Raw genomic sequence first — 18,512 nt, 5'->3', positions numbered from 1 at the left:
TGTTAACAGAAAAATTCTGTTTTAAAATAACCAATATTGCATGTGAAGGATGTTCAATCCCTCATTCCTAGTTCCCATTATGATTTCCTCGTTTCACTGGGGCTATGACCCTTCACTATTATGCTTCTCTTGTTTTATCATAAGGGAAGATATAAGAAGACTTCCCTAACTAACACGTTAAAAAGAATGTTCAGGAAAGAGAACTCTAGAGAAAAATTATAAATTACATCAGTTGATGTAATCATCTAATTTTAAACATACAATACTCCATTTAGATAATTATTGTACTTTATTTTTTTTTGACTAATACAAAAGTTTATTTAACAAAAAGTCTAATATGAAAATGTACATGACCTAATTTTTACATCATAGTAAAACAGGTCCTATGGAGAAAGGACATGGGTTTCTCCGCTGAACAGCCATTATTTATACTCGTTCCAAGGCTTCTAACATGATGATACTATTTCCTCGTGTTACGTGATAACTTCTTGTCCATAAATTTTTTCAACTCGAGAGGGTGAGCTTTGTTAATGATGGCTACTCCGCGGGCACACAGAGGCCTTGGAATGGAATACACGGCCTACTCTACGCTCCCGCCATAGGCCTGGCGTCTCTATTGTACTTTATATTAAGATAAATATAACAACTAAGATTCAGAATGGACTTCAGTGTATAACTGTATATATAAATTTCTGCATGAATCCACACTCGACCACAGTTCTGATAGGCACTCACTCCTATGTGCCTTAGTGTTTCCAGGGGCAGGATTCTCACCATGCTGCAATAAACATGAGTATTTTACTTTGTTCTCAGAATTGTACTAAGGCTTCTATACTTCATGTTTGTATTTAGTTCTCACATCAGCTCAGAAGGTGAAACACTCTTTTCATGCTTGCAGGTGGGGAGAATAAAACAACGAAGATAAAATAATTTTTGCAAAGATACAAAGCTGGTTAGTGGTCCACTATTGATTGAACCAAATTATATACCCCTCAAGCTGAGCCACTATATCATACTCCTTCACATTCTATTTCTGAGAATAATGTCCCTTTGTATTAAAATTTATATCCCTTTAATTTATGGATGTTCACAGCAGTGTGACTATTTTTAATGAATGACAGCATTACACATTATGAGAAAGATACTGTGTAGCAATTCTAGTTCTTTCAAAGGATTCCCCTCATCATCATCCTTCCCCTCCTCTGGAAATGACAACATTTGCATTTTATCTTATGTGACGACACCCATAGCTCTTGAGAGGTCTCCTGCTTATTAAAGGTAACAGTGGGCTAAGTTGAGTGGGGTAGAGAGTAGGGGGCAGTAGTCGGGGGTGGTGGGAGAAGGAGGAGGCGGCGAATCACTTATAAATGGCACCAAAGCAGGACCCGAAGCCTAAATTCCAGGAGGGTGAGTGAGTGCTGTGCTTTCATGGGCCTCTTCTGTATGAAGCAAAGTGTGTAAAGGTTGCCATAAAGGACAAACAAGTGAAATACTTCATACATTACAGTGGTTGGAATAAAAATTGGGATGAGTGGGTTCCAGAGAGCCGAGTACTCAAATATGTGGACACCAATTTGCAGAAACAGCGAGAACTTCAAAAAGCCAATCAGGAGCAGTATGCAGAGGGGAAGATGAGAGGGGCTGCCCCAGGAAAGAAGACATCTGGTCTCCAACAGAAAAATGTTGAAGTGAAAACAAAAAAGAACAAACAGAAAACACCTGGAAATGGAGATGGTGGCAGTACCAGTGAGACCCCTCAGCCTCCTTGGAAGAAAAGGGCCCGGGTAGATCCTACTGTTGAAAATGAAGAAACATTCATGAACAGAGTTGAAGTTAAAGTAAAAGATTCCTGAAGAACTAAAACCGTGGCTTGTTGATGACTGGGACTTAATTACTAGGCAAAAGCAGCTCTTTTATCTTCCTGCCAAGAATGTGGATTCCATTCTTGAGGATTATGCAAATTACAAGAAATCTCGTGGAAACACAGGTAATAAGGAGTATGCGGTTAATGAAGTTGTGGCAGGGATAAAAGAATACTTCAATGTAATGTTGGGTACCCAGCTATTCTACAAATTTGAGAGACCACAGTATGCTGAAATTCTTGCAGATCACCCTTGCAAAGCACCCATGTCCCAGGTGTATGGAGCACAACATCTACTGAGACTATTTGTACGAATTGGAGCAATGTTGGCCTACACACCTCTGGATGAGAAGAGCCTTGCTTTATTACTGAATTATCTTCACTATTTCCTAAAGTACCTGGCAAAGAATTCTGCAACTTTGTTTGGTGCCAGTGATTATGAAGTGGCTCCTCCTGAGTACCATCGGAAAGCTGTGTGAGAGGCGCACTCACTCAACTTATGTTTGGATCTCCGTAAACACATTTTTGTTCTTAGTCTATCTCTTGTACAAATGATGTGCTTTGAAGATGTTAGTGTATAACAATTGATGTTTGTTTTCTGTTTGATTTTAAACAGAGAAAATAAAAGGGGTTATAGCTCCTTTTTTCTTTTCTTTTTTTTTTTTTTTCATTTTAAAGTTGCTGCCAGTGTATTCAATGATGGACAACAGAGGGACATGCTGTAGAGTGTTTTATTGCCTAGTTGACAAAGCTGCTTTTGAATGCTGGTGGTTCTATTCCTTTGACACTACGCACTTTTATAATACGTGTTAATGCTTTATGACAAAATGCTCTGATTCCTAGTGCCAAAGGTTCAATTCAGTGTATATAACTGAACACACTCATCCATTTCTGCTCCTTTTTTTTTTTTAACGGTGCTTAAAGTAAAGGCCCATGCTTTGCAAGTCATCCATGTTGTTACTTAGGCATTTTATCTTTGCTCAAATTGTTGAAGAATGGTGGCTTGTTTCATGGTTTTTGTATTTGTGTCTAATGCACGTTTTAACATGATAGATGCAATGCATTGTGTAGCTAGTTTTCTGGAAAATTCAATCTTTTAGGAATTGTTTTTCAGATCTTCAATACATTTTTTCTTTAAATTAAAAATAAATAAATAAATAAAAAATAAAGGTAACAGTGACCTCAAAATTCATAAATATAAACTATTGCTCAGAATTATTATTCAGATTTCTCATCATAAAGTAGTATATTTAATCATTTCAAAATATAAGAAAAAAGTGTCTCATTTACTTTGGAAAAACACACTTCTATTAATATAGAAAGTTCAAAATTTCTTGGGTAAAATCACTATTGTCCCTGGATTTGAGAATAAACCATGCCTCTATTTCCCAATAATAATTCAATACTGTTAGATGTTGTTCAGTTGCAACAAGAATATCACACTTAATTTGGTCAACAGAAAATAATAAATTACTTAGAAACTAATTTAGTCTCAGCTGCTTGGGAAGTGGGAAGATTACTTGATCCTGGAAGACCCAGGCTGCAGTGACCCAAGATCATGTTGCTACATTCCAGCCTGGGTGACAGAGGGAGATACTAACAAAAAGAAAGAAGGAAAGAAAGAAAGAAGAAGAAGGAAGGAAGGAAGGAAAGAAAAGAAGAAATAAATTGTGAAAAAAAGAAACTAATTGTGATGTTGGTAATCTAGAAAAGCCAGCTAAGGTTTGCCTCAGTATTTGAGAATTAAAGGGTGCTGATGATGGCAGTGGCGAACTGTCCAGCGTGATCGGCTGCAGCGGGAAGTTGTAAGTGGTGGCCTCCGGAGCGACTGCAGGAGCAGTGGCCATGGTGAGACCCCTGTTCCCCATGTCCCTCATCCCTGGCATCCCTGAGGCATCCGACTGTGCTGCCCCAACCCTTGAGCAGCCGGCAACAGCCACCCGCAGGCCCAGAGCCTCCACCACTTTTGCATTGCTCCTTTCACCCTGCAGCTGTGGGGAGGGCATGGAGCTGGGGCGACGCTTCAGGGGCCCAGGGAGGGAAGTGGGAGTGACCCTGCCTTAGGAACTCTGCCAGAGGCAAGGCCACTGTCCCACCCTGTTGAGGGCACCCAGTTTCTGCCCCTCAGGAGGAGGCGCTACCTGAGGCCACCCAGGGTTGTGTCCCCAATGATGGCCATGGTGGCTGATGGTCTTGACAGCCAGGCCAGGCTGTGACCTGCTCCCCAAGTTGCCTCCTCCACCCCATCCAAGTGATGGGGGAGACCTGGGCACCCCTGAGTGTTAGGGGAAGAACTTGCAGGACATAATCCTTGCCCCAGATGCCAGTCTGGGCCCACTGAGGGAAGCTGCCTACCCCAGACTGTGAGAAGATGTGACAGGTGCCACCTGAAGGTTCCATGGATTGGGAGGGAGCCCCGCCCTCCACATCAGGATCCAGGACCCTCTGTACTCCACAACCTCAAGGTCAAAAAGGCCCCCTTGTCCCTGCAGGCTTGAGGGTGTCTGTCCCACTGCTAGGCCCCTGCCCTGGCCTCTCCCAGCTCCCAGGTGCCTGCTCTAATTTCAGAGTGAATTTGGCCAAGCCCTGGTGCTGTCACAGCTTGGCTGGGTATGTGCACACTCAAGGCAGCATTGACACACCAGCCTCCTGCCACCTCAGCCACAGGGAAGCCGAGGGAAGATGGGCTGAGGGCAACTGAAGCTGGCCTACAGGTGCCCCTTGGCATGAGCATCCTGGATGACATTGACGACAGTGGGAGGCAGACAGCCTCCTGGGCAGAAGCGGACAGGTCCCTGGTGAGGCCTCTCCTTCAGACCAAGAAGCACCCGAGGGCTGCAGGCTAGGCTGCCAGTCCTGCTATTAGGAGTGAAAACTTGTGACTTTTCTGGGCTTGCCCCATGGCTGTCCATGGTGCACACTTCCTCCCCTCGAAGGCCCATAAATGCCCTGGGTTCATACTGACTTGAGCAGAGGATGGAGAGAGAGAACAGGAAGATGAGGGATGACCTGCTCCAGAAAGGAGTTGCCTTCCCCAAGGTCTCCTTTCAGCTGCAAAATGAAGTTGCCCTCACCATGGTCTCCTATCTGCTGAGAACTGAGGAGAGGACAGGATGATCGGCTGCAGAGAGGAGCTACACTCTCTGCTGAGAGCTGACCAGGTGTCAGGACAAACTGGCTATGGAGAGGAGCTGCCCACTGCAGGTCTGTGAGTTTTTCTATTACTTAATAAAGCTCCTCTTTGTCCTGCTCACCCTCCACATATCTGTGAACCTCATTCTCCCTAGCACAGGATAAGGACCAGGGATCTGCAAAATGGTGAGGCTAAAAAAGCTGTAACATAAATAGGGCTGAAACATGCCCTTTGCTCACCTTGTTGTGGGTAAAGAGAAGGAGAGAAGGGCTGTGGCTCTTCAGGGAGCCCAAACCTGGGAGCTCACTGAGCCAGGGCTGTGACTCCCTTTTTGGCACCTGTGGCTCCTGGGGTCTCCAAGCTTCTAGGTGCCACCATGTTCCCCAATGCCAGTGTGGAAGCTGCTTGGGGTGTGACTGCTCCAGCTACAGCCTCACAGGGATCTGGCACCCCTGTCAGTGCCTAGAGCTGCCTACCCTGAACAGCCAACATGCCTGTGCACAGTTGTCAGACCCCATGATAATTTGCTCACACATTCCTCACCACCTGACTCACCCTTGGCAAGTGTGGTATCCAGGCCAGGAGTGTGAGCTGAGCACAGCCTGCCAGGTGAAGTGGGTTGAATAAGCCCAGCGGACTCAGGCAGAACTCAGGCAATGGCATTATCAGCCACTGGATTCCGGCAAGAAATGTGACACCCCAATGATTCTGAAAGCCAAATCTCATCTTGAATTTTGCTACTATCGTACATGGCAAAGAAAAGTAATCTTTTATCAAAAACATATGGAAATAAGGTTAGAGGGAGCACTTTCAAAGTTTGTTCCCATCATTTTATTATCATCATGCAATGCTTCTGGAATATATGGCATAAGTTTCTTTCTCTACTGTGAAATTTTCTAAATATTCTATGAGGACAGTTTCCATGTGTTTATTATTTCAAGTTTCTTCAAATTGTGATTTTTCTGAATATACTATACTATTTTGATGATTCTTCAGTGAATTTTCTGGTGTTTGAGCTGGTTATTTGCTGATGATTCTTAGGTGAATTTTCCGGTGTTTGAGCTGGTTACTTGCAATGAGGGGAGCTGGAGGATTTATGTGATCCCTTCATACTGAATTGTCTCCATGTGAAGTGTATCATATAAGCTCTGGGATTGTTAGAGTAGGCAGATAGCCAGAAATGAGCAGATATGGGAGCCCCTGGGAAAAGAAGTCATGGAGTCACAGCCCCCTGATAATCAGCACTGCACACTAATAGTAAAAAGGACTATGGCTCCATTGGCTCCATCTGGCCTTGTGGTGGGGCTCCTCAGGCCCTGGAGGGGGCTTATCAGGCCCTACCCAGAAACAGCCATGGCAAGGACTTTCTTCACTGATGAAATTGTGCACTCCTCCAATAACTTGCCATAGAATAGCATTTTGCTTATTATGAATAGTAAAAAACACATCTCTGGGTGGAGATTTAAAATACTGAGACATGCAAGACGTGTAGAAGTATGTACAACCACAGAGCATGTGCACCCAAAGAGTCCTCCTGAAACATGCTTGCAGGTGACACCCCCTCATGCCCCTTCATGAATAATCATTGAGATTCTCATAAAGAGAGTCCTTCAGCACTGGCTGCTGCTGGTGCCTTCTTTGAGCAGCCCACTCTGTCTCCTCTTTCAGAATGTACTGTCTCTCTATATAAACACTGCTACTAGTATTTCCGGCTGGGACAGCCCAGAACTGTTTTCCGCTCCACTCTAGGAATGTACTTCATCTTCCTTCAATCAACTCCACTACTCAACCCTTGCTATGTGTCTCTTGGCTGAATTCTTTATTTCAAGTTAGACAAAAATGAAGGATTCATGCACTTCTTAGTAACAGAATCAATCAGAAGTATCCAGCCTCATTGGGCTTGGTCTCTTTCTGAGCATGTACGGGCAATTCTGTTGCTCTGTTCTAGTCCTCAGTAGGAAAACCCTAAAGCAGGGTTTCTTTGTTTGGAGATCTCTACTGGCAATTGGTTCAGAATCAGCTTTGGTTTTTGAGCCTGCTAGTCAATGACATGTATCTTCAGTAGAGTGAATCTGAAACCCCTGGGTTTAGCCTCTGAGAATGGGAGAGACACATGGAGAGGAGAAGATGGGGATAGACCAGGGAGCAGAATGAGAAGAGGACCCACAAATATTACAAGATTTACATATCAGCATTACTCCTTCCAGACTTAATGAGCAATGAGGTCAGACACTGAAGACTGGCATTGCCTGTTCTTACAGAAAAGCCTTGGAAGCCTGTTCTGTTGAAACCATCATATATTTGGACATGAGTATTTGGGTAGAAGAACTCAGTAATGGGAGCATGGGCAGGATATGGCATTAAGATGAAAAGAAAACATTTAAAACAGTTTTTTATGCTCATTTATCTGTAGAAGTATGATGATATTTATTTTTAAAATGGTCATTAGAACCTATCACAAAACATAAAGATGAATTATCTGTGACAGTGTGATAGATTGCAAATAAATATTGAAGTAAATTTGGTCTGGGCTGTATCAATTACTAGCTATCTTTTCACTGGTATCTTACTTACCTTAACCTCGAATTCCTCATAAAAATACTGGTATTAATTTTTACTCACCTCTAATTTATAAACCCCTAATTTTAGTCTGTCATAGAGATGGATTTGACACTGGTCTCCCATTCCTCAGCTGCAGCACCTGATTAAAGATTAAAGCCTTCTTCCTTGGCAATACTTGGCATCTCAGTGATTGGCTTTCCGTGTGGCCAGGGCAGGAGCTAGACAAGTCCACGGTGTCTCAGTAACAAAAGCCTCATACAAAGTAGTTTCCCTAACTATGCCTGAGGCTCAACCTCCTCACTCATCCCTCCTCCTGAAGCCCTGATCTAATTACTCTCTGTATTTTTTTCCTTTTCCACAGTGTCATATAGTTGCATTATACAGTATAGGGCTTTTTCAGACTGGCTTATTCCACTTAGCAATATGCATATAGGTTTCCTTCATGTGTTTTCATAGCTTGAAAGCTTATTTCTCTTTACTGTTGAATAATACTCCACGGTATAGATCTATCACAATTTCTTTATCCACTCACCTATTGAGGACATCTTGAGGGCTTCCAATTTTTGACAATTATGATTAAAACTGCTATAAACATCTATGCTCAGGTATTTGTGTGGACATAAATTTTCCACTCATTTGGATAAATACTCAGAGGTGTCATTGCTGTATTGTATGGTAAGAGTATGTGTAGCTTTGTGAGAAACAGCCAGAGTGTCTTCCAAAATGGCTGTACTGTTTTGCATTCCCACCAGCAATGCATCATTGCCCCATTGTTCTACATCCTTGCCAACATTTGGTTGTGTGAGCATTTTGGATTTCCACCAGAAAAAAAAATTGTTTTTGAAAACTTTTTACTTGGAAATTATTATAGATTCACAGAAAATTGGAAATACAGTACAGAGAACATATGTGTCCCCTTTTCCACCCAGATTTTCTAAATGTGTATATCTTGAGTAACTCTAGCACAGTATCAAAACCAGAAAACTGACTTTGGTATAATATGTGTCCATAGTTCTATGCCTGTGTCTTATCATATTTGCAGATTTATATAACAACCACACAATCCAGTAGAGAGCTATTCCATTTCTCCCCTTATGCTGCCCTTTAGAGTCACACCCTACGCCTTACACACCATCATCCTGACAACTGACAACCACTAATTTCTTTTCCACCAATCTCTATTGCAGGTTATAGTTTCAGTGAATGTGAGAATGAAGTACTCAGACAATTCCAGCTAAGTGGGTCAGGGAGCAACTCTTCTGAGAGAGTGCTGTCCCAAGATCCATCCACTGAATATTTATTGAGAGAGCTTATTTAAACTACAATTCAGACAAACAAAGAACATACACCTGGTGGCTCTCTGTGGTCCAGTCGTGAAGCACATACAGCCTTATAAAGCCCTCAGGCCACATTCTCAGGAGGCTGTTTTCAGCAGTCCTTGTCACACATTCAATTCCTTACCCTGTTTTCAGGGTCAAGGAGTTAAAGTCTCTGCACAAACAACACACACACAGAGCCTCAGTATTTGTCCATGCCTCCACCTCAAATGCCTGTACATGTTTGAATATGTTGCCATGCACCCTCCACATCTGCCCCTTCTTTAATTCTTAGAGCATCCTGGTTATCCAATGCAAGGTAACATCTCTTGTTCTTCTCTGGTCATAGATACATCAGGTGGCAGCATAGATCCATCTGCAGATGCCTAGCAAACAGATTCAAAAAAGAATAAGTATAGTGGCCATCACCCCAATGCCTATGTTTAATCCAGACAACCAAGTATTTGGGTTTAACCACTGAAAGCCTTCTTGTAATTGCTGAAGGGTATTTGTTTGTAATCACTGCAACCATTCTTCAAGTTGTTGCTTTAACTTGCACTCAAGAGTAGAAATTTGAGAAGACAGGTGCTTGCTATAATCTTGCAGGTGTGCCTTCACTCTCTCCCAAGCATATTGGGTGCTATTATATGGCAGAGGTGTGACACAGATGGAATTACATTGCCAATCACAATGTAAATTTTGATGGGTAATGAATGCCGGTTGCTGATCCACAGTCATTCAATGGCAGCTTCAAGAGTCTCCAGGTTGAGATAAAATAGTCTTATCAATCTTTCCCTGTTCTTTAAATTCGTGGGTTACATTGTATACCATGTGGTTCACCACTGAGACTGTATGAATAGATTCTGTTAGAGAGACAGCTGCAGTAGCAGCAGTTGCTAGTAGAATAATGGCTGAGACAAAAAAAGACAACTAAAGTAGGGGAAAATCTTTTTTTCTCAGTATGAGACAGTGCTTTCCAAAATAAATGCAGGGTGGAATCACTTCCCAGCTCCGGTTAAATTTACAAGGAACCACTGTTCTGCATGCCGTTTTAAGATTATGACATAGGTTATATTAGCTGTGTACCATGTTGATGAAACAACATGTAGCACACCAACTACTGGAAGAGACATTAATAATATAAAAAGATTTATTTTGTTCTATGTTAGGAACACCTTGCCCAAACAGAAGTATATAGGGGTTTATACTACAAATCAGGACTGTATCAGTAACATTGTTGTGCAAGGAGAGGGTGTAGTTGCCACTGTTACTAGTAATGAACTCACCTTGTGAAAGAATCCTTTGAAAAAGGGAAGTTCTAGTCTCCAAATTTGGGTAAGAGCAGGGCTTAAAGCTTGTTTCCCTTTTAACTGTAATATTGGGCCTGAAAGCCCATACCCTGACCAAGTGATAGAACTATTTGAAGGACTCCCAGATGCAATAGTCTGGTTTGCAGACACAAGACTACCATGGGGACTGGGCTGGGCACGGTGGCTCATGCCTGTAATCCAAGCAATTAGGGAGGCTGACATAGGTGGATCACCTGAGGTCAGGAGTTTGAGACCAGCCTGGCCAACATGGTGAAACCCCGTCTACTAAATACAAATATTAGCTGGGCCTGGTGGTAGGTGCCTGTAATCCTAGCTACTTGGGAGGCTGAGGCATGATAATTACTTGAACCTGGAATTCAGAGGTTGCAGTGAGCAGATATCAGCCCACTGCACTCCAGCCTGGGTGACAGAGTGAGACTTCATCTCACACACACAAAAAAAGATTATTATGGGGACTTTAATCAAGTAAGGTGTTATTATCAAACAGAGATCCTTGACCTGGTGCAGCCTGCCTGCATGGGGACCACTGGGAAGCCTCAAACTTATTTTGCCAGTCCCTTCTTTGACAGCATATAGGAAGATCAGGAACTTTTATAGTTTCACTAGAGACCTCAGTAAGATTAATGGTAACAGCAGAAATAAAGGCCAAGTTTGTGAGCTTGGCATCCCTTTTGGGCTGATAGTAAAGATACTCCTGAGGAATAAGAGTAATACATTTATCATGTGCTATTGTGAAAAAGCAAAGAGGGGGATTGCTAGACAATAAAGTCAAGGAGTCATTGAGTTTAATCCATCCCAATTTTTCAGTTAGGGGGTAAGACAAGGGCATCCATCGACCTCCTGTCCAAGAAGTATCATTAGATGACAAAGGCAGGTCATCATCCCACCATGTAATAACATTAAAAACAAGGGGATTCAGAACATGACTGTAAGAAACACGTTCTTGAGCTGATCCCACTTGGCAAAAGACAAGAATTACCAATCACCCCAACATCCATGTCTGTCTTACTTTCTTGAAAGCTTCCCCACTTACTGTCAGATACATAAGAAACTGATTCTCTGCAGTTTCGGAGGCTCTCATGGCTGCAAGATGGATAGTTGACTGTTGATCCAATTTCTTTAGCTGTCCCCAGCTAATGTCAGGTGCCTTCCAAGTCATCACCATCATTGTTGGTTGATTCTCCAACAACAGGTCTTGCATCATCAGATCATCAGGAGGGGCTTGTTCGGTGGTCTCCAACTCATAATATGGCTTCACTCATTTTGTGGGGATCCACTCTAATCCTGTGGTTTGTGAAACACAAATTGCACCTCAACTCCATGGTAACACCTCATAAGGTCCCTCCCAATTCACGGTACAAATGTCTTGAATTAACACCTTTCTTTATGTGACCTTAACTGGCAGCATCCTACAATCAATTGCGGTCTGGCCATCTTTTCCAACGTTCAAAAAATTGAGAGTAAATAAAATTTTTGCTTTCTGTTCTTGAGGAGAGAGCCCTAAACTCCCCCCTTTTGGTTTTTTAAGATATATTTTAAGAGTTCGATGAGTTTGTTCAACAATGGCCTGACCAGCTGAGTTATAGAGGATGCCAGTTTTATGTTGTATGTGCCAAAGTTGTAATGCATATGCAAATTGAGTGCTAAGATAGCAAGGTCCATTATCAACTTTTATAGTTTGCAGAAGGCCTAAACAAATGAGCAATTGCATCTTTAGTTTTTTCTCCAGTCCAGGGTGTAGGATGTATCAGACCTGTATGTGTCCATGGTAACATGGAGAAATTTGGAACTTCCAAAGGGTGGATGCTGAGTAACGTTAGTTTGCCAGACAGCGTTAGGTATCAAACCTCGTGGGTTGTCACCAAGTCCTAATAAAAAAGGGAGAGAGAATGTCATTGGCAATTAGGACAAGTTTTAATAATTATGTGAGCTTGAGCAAGTGTCCAAGGAAACTGTTGTTTAAGACTGAGGGCATTCTATGAAAAATGGCATGATCAGCTTGAGCTTACAAAAATGCAGAAAAGTCTGCAAACCACATTTGTGATCATACTAGAGCACTGGCTCGAGAGTTCCCTTCTGACAAGGGACCAGGTAGCCCAGAATGAGAGTGAACATGTGTGACATAAAGAGGGTGATGACAGGTACAGAGGAGCTCTTGCACTGTGAGAAATAAAGCCAGTAGGGGTTCATGAGTAATGCCCTTCACATTTGCAAGATCTAACTGAGTAATATGATACACAGCATAAGCACAATCACTGTATCTATGTCTTGGTGAGGAGAGGATTCTAAGGTCAGTATTCGGGCACCTAACTCCACCTATTGCATAGTTTTGAAATGTTCTTTACTTTTGTGCTGCCAGTTTTGCATGGCGTCTTGCCACACTATAGCTGTTTTACTTGAACCATCTGTGAAGACAGAAGGGGCATGAAACAATTGCTCAGAGACAACAATAGATACAAATTTAACAGGCACAGTTTGTAAAAAGTTCAGGAGCTTAGAGGCTGGTAAATGGAAGCTAATATTACCAATAAAGTCAGCCGTTGCAACTTGCCAATCAAGATCACAGTCTAAGAGAGCATGAAATTGTTCCTTGCTTAAAGGTAGGAGAAGAGTAGCAGGGTCATATCCTGATGACTGGATGCAACGCCAGCGTCCTTCTATGAGAAGAGAAGCTATTAAGTCTGTATTCTTCTGTATGTGTTTGGAGGGGTTACGAGACAGGTACATAGCACACAAAATACAGAAATGGCAAAAGATAAAGCCTACCTGCTAAACTAAGGCATGGAAGTTACAGATACTTTAAGTGATTTTCACCATATACTGGCCCTTGAAAGTCATTAGAATGTGATTGTAAGTTACCAGGATATTAAACCTGCATTGAGTTAGCTTAAGCATACACACACACACACACACACACACACACACACACACACACACACACACACACAGGCACACAAAAGAAAACTTTTAAAAATGTCCTTTGGTGCTGGCCATTCTCCTGCATCAGCCTCTAGCTGGAATGCCCTGGATGTGAGCCCAGGAAAGCAGGGCCGGTTTCTTCCCACCTGCTTTGGGCTCCTGAGGCAGTCTCCCTTCTAACAGTCTGCCACCTTTTGCTGCCCTTACCTTGAGAGGAAGGAAGAAATGAAGACTACAGGTGGCAGCAAGAGGCTAGGGAGAGACTGAGTGGTAACGTGCATGTACAAGCCTGGAGGCAGGAGAGTAACAGGCTGGGAGAAGGCCACTCCCATCATCCTCCAGGCCACCTATGCCTGGAGCTAACTCTGTTAGGTAAAGTAATGAAAATATACTGGGCATTTTCTTATTTGTACCACCCCCAAGCAGAGAGGCTCAGGGGAGGAGCAGACATGCAGCACAGGGTCTGTTTGAAGTTTCCCAGCCACAGTGCTTCTGGACATTTGGTAAATAGGCAGCACAAACCTTTTTTACTGCTGTGTCTATCTTTTGAAAATGAGCAGCTGGCAAAACTCGCCCACCCCAGCCTAGTTAGCATTCAACATATGGCTATGGGAGAGCACTCCTCATTAGCAGGCTCCTCCTTTAGGGCGCTGCACTCCAGGCTGCTCCACACCTTTCTGCCCAGCTCAGGCCAGTAAGATTGCAGTGTACATGGACTGTTTCTCAGCTCTTTCCCCAGGGGGGCAGGAAGACAAGGAATTGCTTGTTAGCTGAGACATGGAGGGGTGGCAGGGAAGGGCAGAAGTAGGAAAAGCAATAGCACAGCAAGCAGCAGGCCACTTCCTGGGCACAGTTACTAAGACACAGGACCATGGTGAGGCAGATCCTCAGGACCAGGCTGGAGCTGCCTGCAGCCACCCAGGGACTTGGTCTGTGCCTCTTGGCCTCCCCTTCATCACCACAAACCCAGAAAGGGGCAACTTGCCCAGACTGCCAGAGACCAAATTGGCACTCCATGGCATCTCAGCAACTCTCCTGCTCCAGGCCTCTGTGGGCTGCAAGAAAGCCAGAGCCATATAGGATAAAACCCAGGAGGCAGCATGCAACTTCCCATTATACTCCAGGGAAACAGAAAAAAGACAAGGCCAGGAAGGCCGAGGCTGGAAGTAGGAAGTGAGAACTTGCAAGTTAGGAAGGCAATCATAATCAATCACTTTCCTTCCCTCCTGGAGACACCCCTCCAGCAGGGAGGTTGGTCGAGGGGATGTGGCCACCCAGACACACAGATGTTCACTGACCAGAGGTCTTCTCCAAGAAACTTCCCTTGGGTGGCCTCCAGTCTCCTCAAGGAGGATGGAAGGTGCTGTTGCCTGAACGGGGCCAATGGATACAGGTCTTTTTAAGAGGGGAGGAAAAGAGGGCAATGGCTTTTCCACTGGGAGAGGAAAAGGCTCTGGTCTGTCCTCATCATCACTAAGAAAATCCTCTTCCTTATGTCCCACAGAAGTGAGTGAGGTGGAGAGAGGAGCCCCTGCCTGTTGTTCTGGTTCCTGTGTTTCCTTACCTTTTAATTCTTCTGAATTCCCTTCGGATGGAGATAATGGGCTATCTGGCATATAAAGAGGGTGCAGTGTAGAGCATAGAAGAGCCCAGGTGGTGAAAACAGTAACATTAGTAAAATGGCCCTGCTCAAATTCTCTTTTCAGGAAGTGACACACCTGCTCCCATAACTCGTTCCTTGATCAGGGAACCAAGGGCATTCCTGATGAATTAAAAACATAAACTTATGCAAAACTTCAGACTCTACAGTGCACTGGATAGCATTAAGTAATTCTTGCACTGTTTTGAAAAATACTTTTTGCTCTTGGGCCATTTCCTGACTCATGATGACCCAACCCCTAATTCTATACATGTCAGTCCCGTCCTCCTGATAGCGAGTCGGGACTGTCTCTTACCAGGATTCCCCAAAGATTGATGAGTCAACCTACTCCATGCTAACTTCAAGGTGATCATGTTGGGGTCACCACTTGCAGCCTATAGCTTGCAGTGAACATTGAGAATAAAATATTCAGATAATTCCAGCTGCATGAGGTGGAGAGCAGCTCTTCTGAGAGAGTGCCTCCCCAAGATCCCTCCACCCAATATTTGAGAGAGCTTGTTAAACTGCAATTCAGACAAACAAAAGACACCCACCAGGTGGCTCTTTGCCCTCTGGTCATCAGGCACACATGGCCTTGTAAAGCACTGGGACCACATTCTCAGGAGACTGTTTTCAGGGTTCCTTGTCACACATTCCATTCCTTGTCCTGTTTTCATGGTCATGGAGCTGAAGTCTCTGCACAAACAACATACTCACAGTGCCTCAGTATTTGTCCATGGCTCGACCTCAAATGCCTGCACTTAAGTTTGAATGTTGCCATGCACAACCCACACTCTATAATAGTGTCATTTTGAAAATATTACATAAATAGAATCACATAGTATGTGAGTTTTGTGACTGGCATTTTCACCTCAGCATAATGTCCTTGAGATCCATCCACATTATTGCGTGTATCAACAGTTTGCTCTATTTTATTGCTAAGGAACACTCCATTAGATGGAGGCACTGCAGTTTAACTATTTGCCTGTTGAGGGACATTTTGGCTGCTTCTAAATTTGGCGCTGTCACAAATAAAGCTGCCGTGAACATTTGTGTAAGATTTTTGTGTGAACATGTGTTTTTATTTCTCTGATATAAATGTCCCAGAATGTAATTCCTGGCTCATATGGCGAATATATGTCTAGTACTTCAAAACACTGCCAAATTATTTTCTAGAAGAACTGTGACATTTTGCATTCTCACTCACCATCAGTGTATGAGAATTCCAGTTTTTCTGCATTCTCACCAGCATCTACCATTGTCAGGTTTTTCTTTAATTTTAACTATATTAAGAGATGTGTAGTGCTGTTATATCAAGTTCTTTATTTGTGTTTCCCTGATGGCTAGTGACTTGCATGGCATTCGTTGTGGCTTATTTGCCAAGTGGTGTACATATTCCCTTTGATAAAACATCTCTTCATATCTTTTGCTCATTTTGTAATTAAATGTTATAGCCTGCACTCTATTATAGATTTTGTAGTAGAGCTTTTATAGTTGAGTATACACTGTAGATAATGTATTCTTGGTAATATATGTGGTTTTAAATATTTTCTCCATATCTCTAGCTTGCTTTCATTTCTTAGCAGGATACCTTACAGAACAACTGTTTTAAATTTTGATAAAGCCCTGTTTATTGATTTTTGTTTTTGTTGTTGTATTTTACAGATAGTGGTCTTGGTGTCATGTCTAAGAACTCAGAACTCAGACACCAGGCCCTTGCTCCTGAGAATTTCCTCATATTTTCTGTTCTTCTTCTTCTTCTCCTTTTTTTTTTTTTTTTTTTTTTTTGAGATGGAGTTTTGCTCTTGTTGTCCAGGCTAGAGTACCATGGTGCAATCTTAGCTCACCACAACCTCTGCTTTCTTGATTGAAGTGATTCTCCTGCCTCAGCCTCCCAAGTACCTGGGACTACAGGCATGTGCCACCATGCCCAGCTATTTTTTTGTATTTTTTGGTAGAGATGGGGTTTCTCCATGTTGGTCAGGCTGGTCTCAAACTCCTGACTGCAGGTAATTTGCCTGCCTCGGCTTCCCAAAGTGCTGGGATTACAGGTGTGAGCCACCGCACCTGGCCAATTTTCTCATATGTTTTCTTCTAAACATTTTACATGTAGACATGATTTCATTGGGTGTAAAAGTTTTCATAAGGTATGAGAATTTGTTAAGTTTCTTTCCTGCTTCTTCTTTTTTTTTTTTTTTATTTTTTGCTTGGTTGTGTTTTGCCTATGGATTTCCACTTCCTAGTAAATCATTGCTTGAAAAGACCAGATTATCTCACCTCCAATGAATTATTTTGCAACTTTGTCAACGTGAGTTGGCATAGGTGTATTTCTGGATTCTCTATATGGGTCCATTAACCTATGTCTATCCCTGCACTAGTGTCAATCAGTGTTAATTACAGCTGTAAAAAGTCTGAAATTTGGTTACAGTTACTTCTACATTTCTTTTTCCCTATGAAGTTTATTTTACCTGTACTCATTCCCTTGCTTCTTCATATACATTTTAGAATAACTTTGCCTACAATGATTACAAATCTTGCTGGAATTTAGAGGGAAATTGTGTTAAACTTGGATATCAAATTGGGGAGAATTGACATCTTTACTATATTTAGTTTTCTAGTAGACGAACACAAAAAATCTCTTCATTTCTTGAGATTTTTAACTTATCTGTCAGCATTTCAGCATATGGATTGTGTACATGTTCTGTATACTTATGGGGTTTTTTGAGTGAAGATAATTCATGCTGTATTTTTAATATGTTTTGATTTCTTTATTACTGTATATTCAAATAAAATTGATTTTTTTTTCGTTGATCTTGAATTCTGTGACCTTTGTGAATTTTCTCATTAGCTGAACAGAAGAGGAAAAGCGTTCAGTCTTTCACCATTAAGTATCATTTAGCCACAACGTTTTTGTTGAAGTTGTTTATCAAGTTCAGGAGGTCCTCCCTAACCCATTATTTTGAGGGTTTTTTTTAAAAATCATAAATAAATGTTTAATTACATCAAAGGCCTTTTCTACATCAATTGATGGAATCATGTGATGTGTCTTCTTTGGCTTGCTAATAAAACAACACTGATTGATTTCAAACATTAAACCAGACTTGTATCCCTAGAATAAACGCTACTTGGCATAGTTTACTTTTTTTTCAGTTCGGTTGATTTTTACTTGCCAACATTTTGTTAGGGAGTTTTGCATCTATAGTCATTCAGGTATATTGGTTTTTAATTTTCTTTTGCTGTACTGTTTTTGTATGCTTTTGATTTTAGAAAATGCTGACCTCATAAAGTAAGTTGGAATGTATTCCCTTCTTTTCTGTTTTCTGGAGGAAATTTTGCAGACTTGTGTTAATTCTATTGAAATGTTTGGTATATTTCTCCTGTGAAACTATTCTGGCCTAGAGATTTGTCCTTCAGCAGTCTTTATAAGTTCAATTCCTTTCATAATTATAGAGCTTTTCAATTTATCCATTTTATATCAAATTAGTTGCATTAATGTGTACTTTTTAAGGATTTTTTTCCATTTCACCTAAGTGTTTTTGGTGAACTATTGATATAGAAGGATCTGTAGTGATATAACATGTTTCAACTCCAATATTAATATTTTTCCCCCTTTTCCCTTTTATTTTGTTCAGAAATTTGTCAGTTCTATTAATTTTTTGAAAGGAGAAACATTTTCCTTCACTCATTTTCTTTCTTCCTGTGTTTCTTCCTTTTTTTTTTTTTTTGAAATGGAGTTTCGCTCTTGTTGCCC

At 42.0% G+C, this 18,512-nt stretch overlaps 1 pseudogene; it reads left to right on the top strand.

Moving 5' to 3' along the window:
• Nucleotides 1-1,352: 1,352 nt before the first annotated feature.
• LOC105708934 (mortality factor 4-like protein 1) lies at nt 1,353-2,355 on the top strand (annotated as a pseudogene).
• Nucleotides 2,356-18,512: the final 16,157 nt, after the last annotated feature.

Source organism: Aotus nancymaae, unplaced genomic scaffold, assembly GCF_030222135.1.
Source record: "Aotus nancymaae isolate 86718 unplaced genomic scaffold, 86718_ANA_hifiasm-v0.15.2.pri h1tg000040l, whole genome shotgun sequence".
Taxonomy (NCBI): domain Eukaryota; kingdom Metazoa; phylum Chordata; class Mammalia; order Primates; family Aotidae; genus Aotus; species Aotus nancymaae.
The sequence above is the reverse complement of the archived record's forward strand: the minus strand, read 5'-3'. Positions and strand labels throughout refer to the sequence as shown.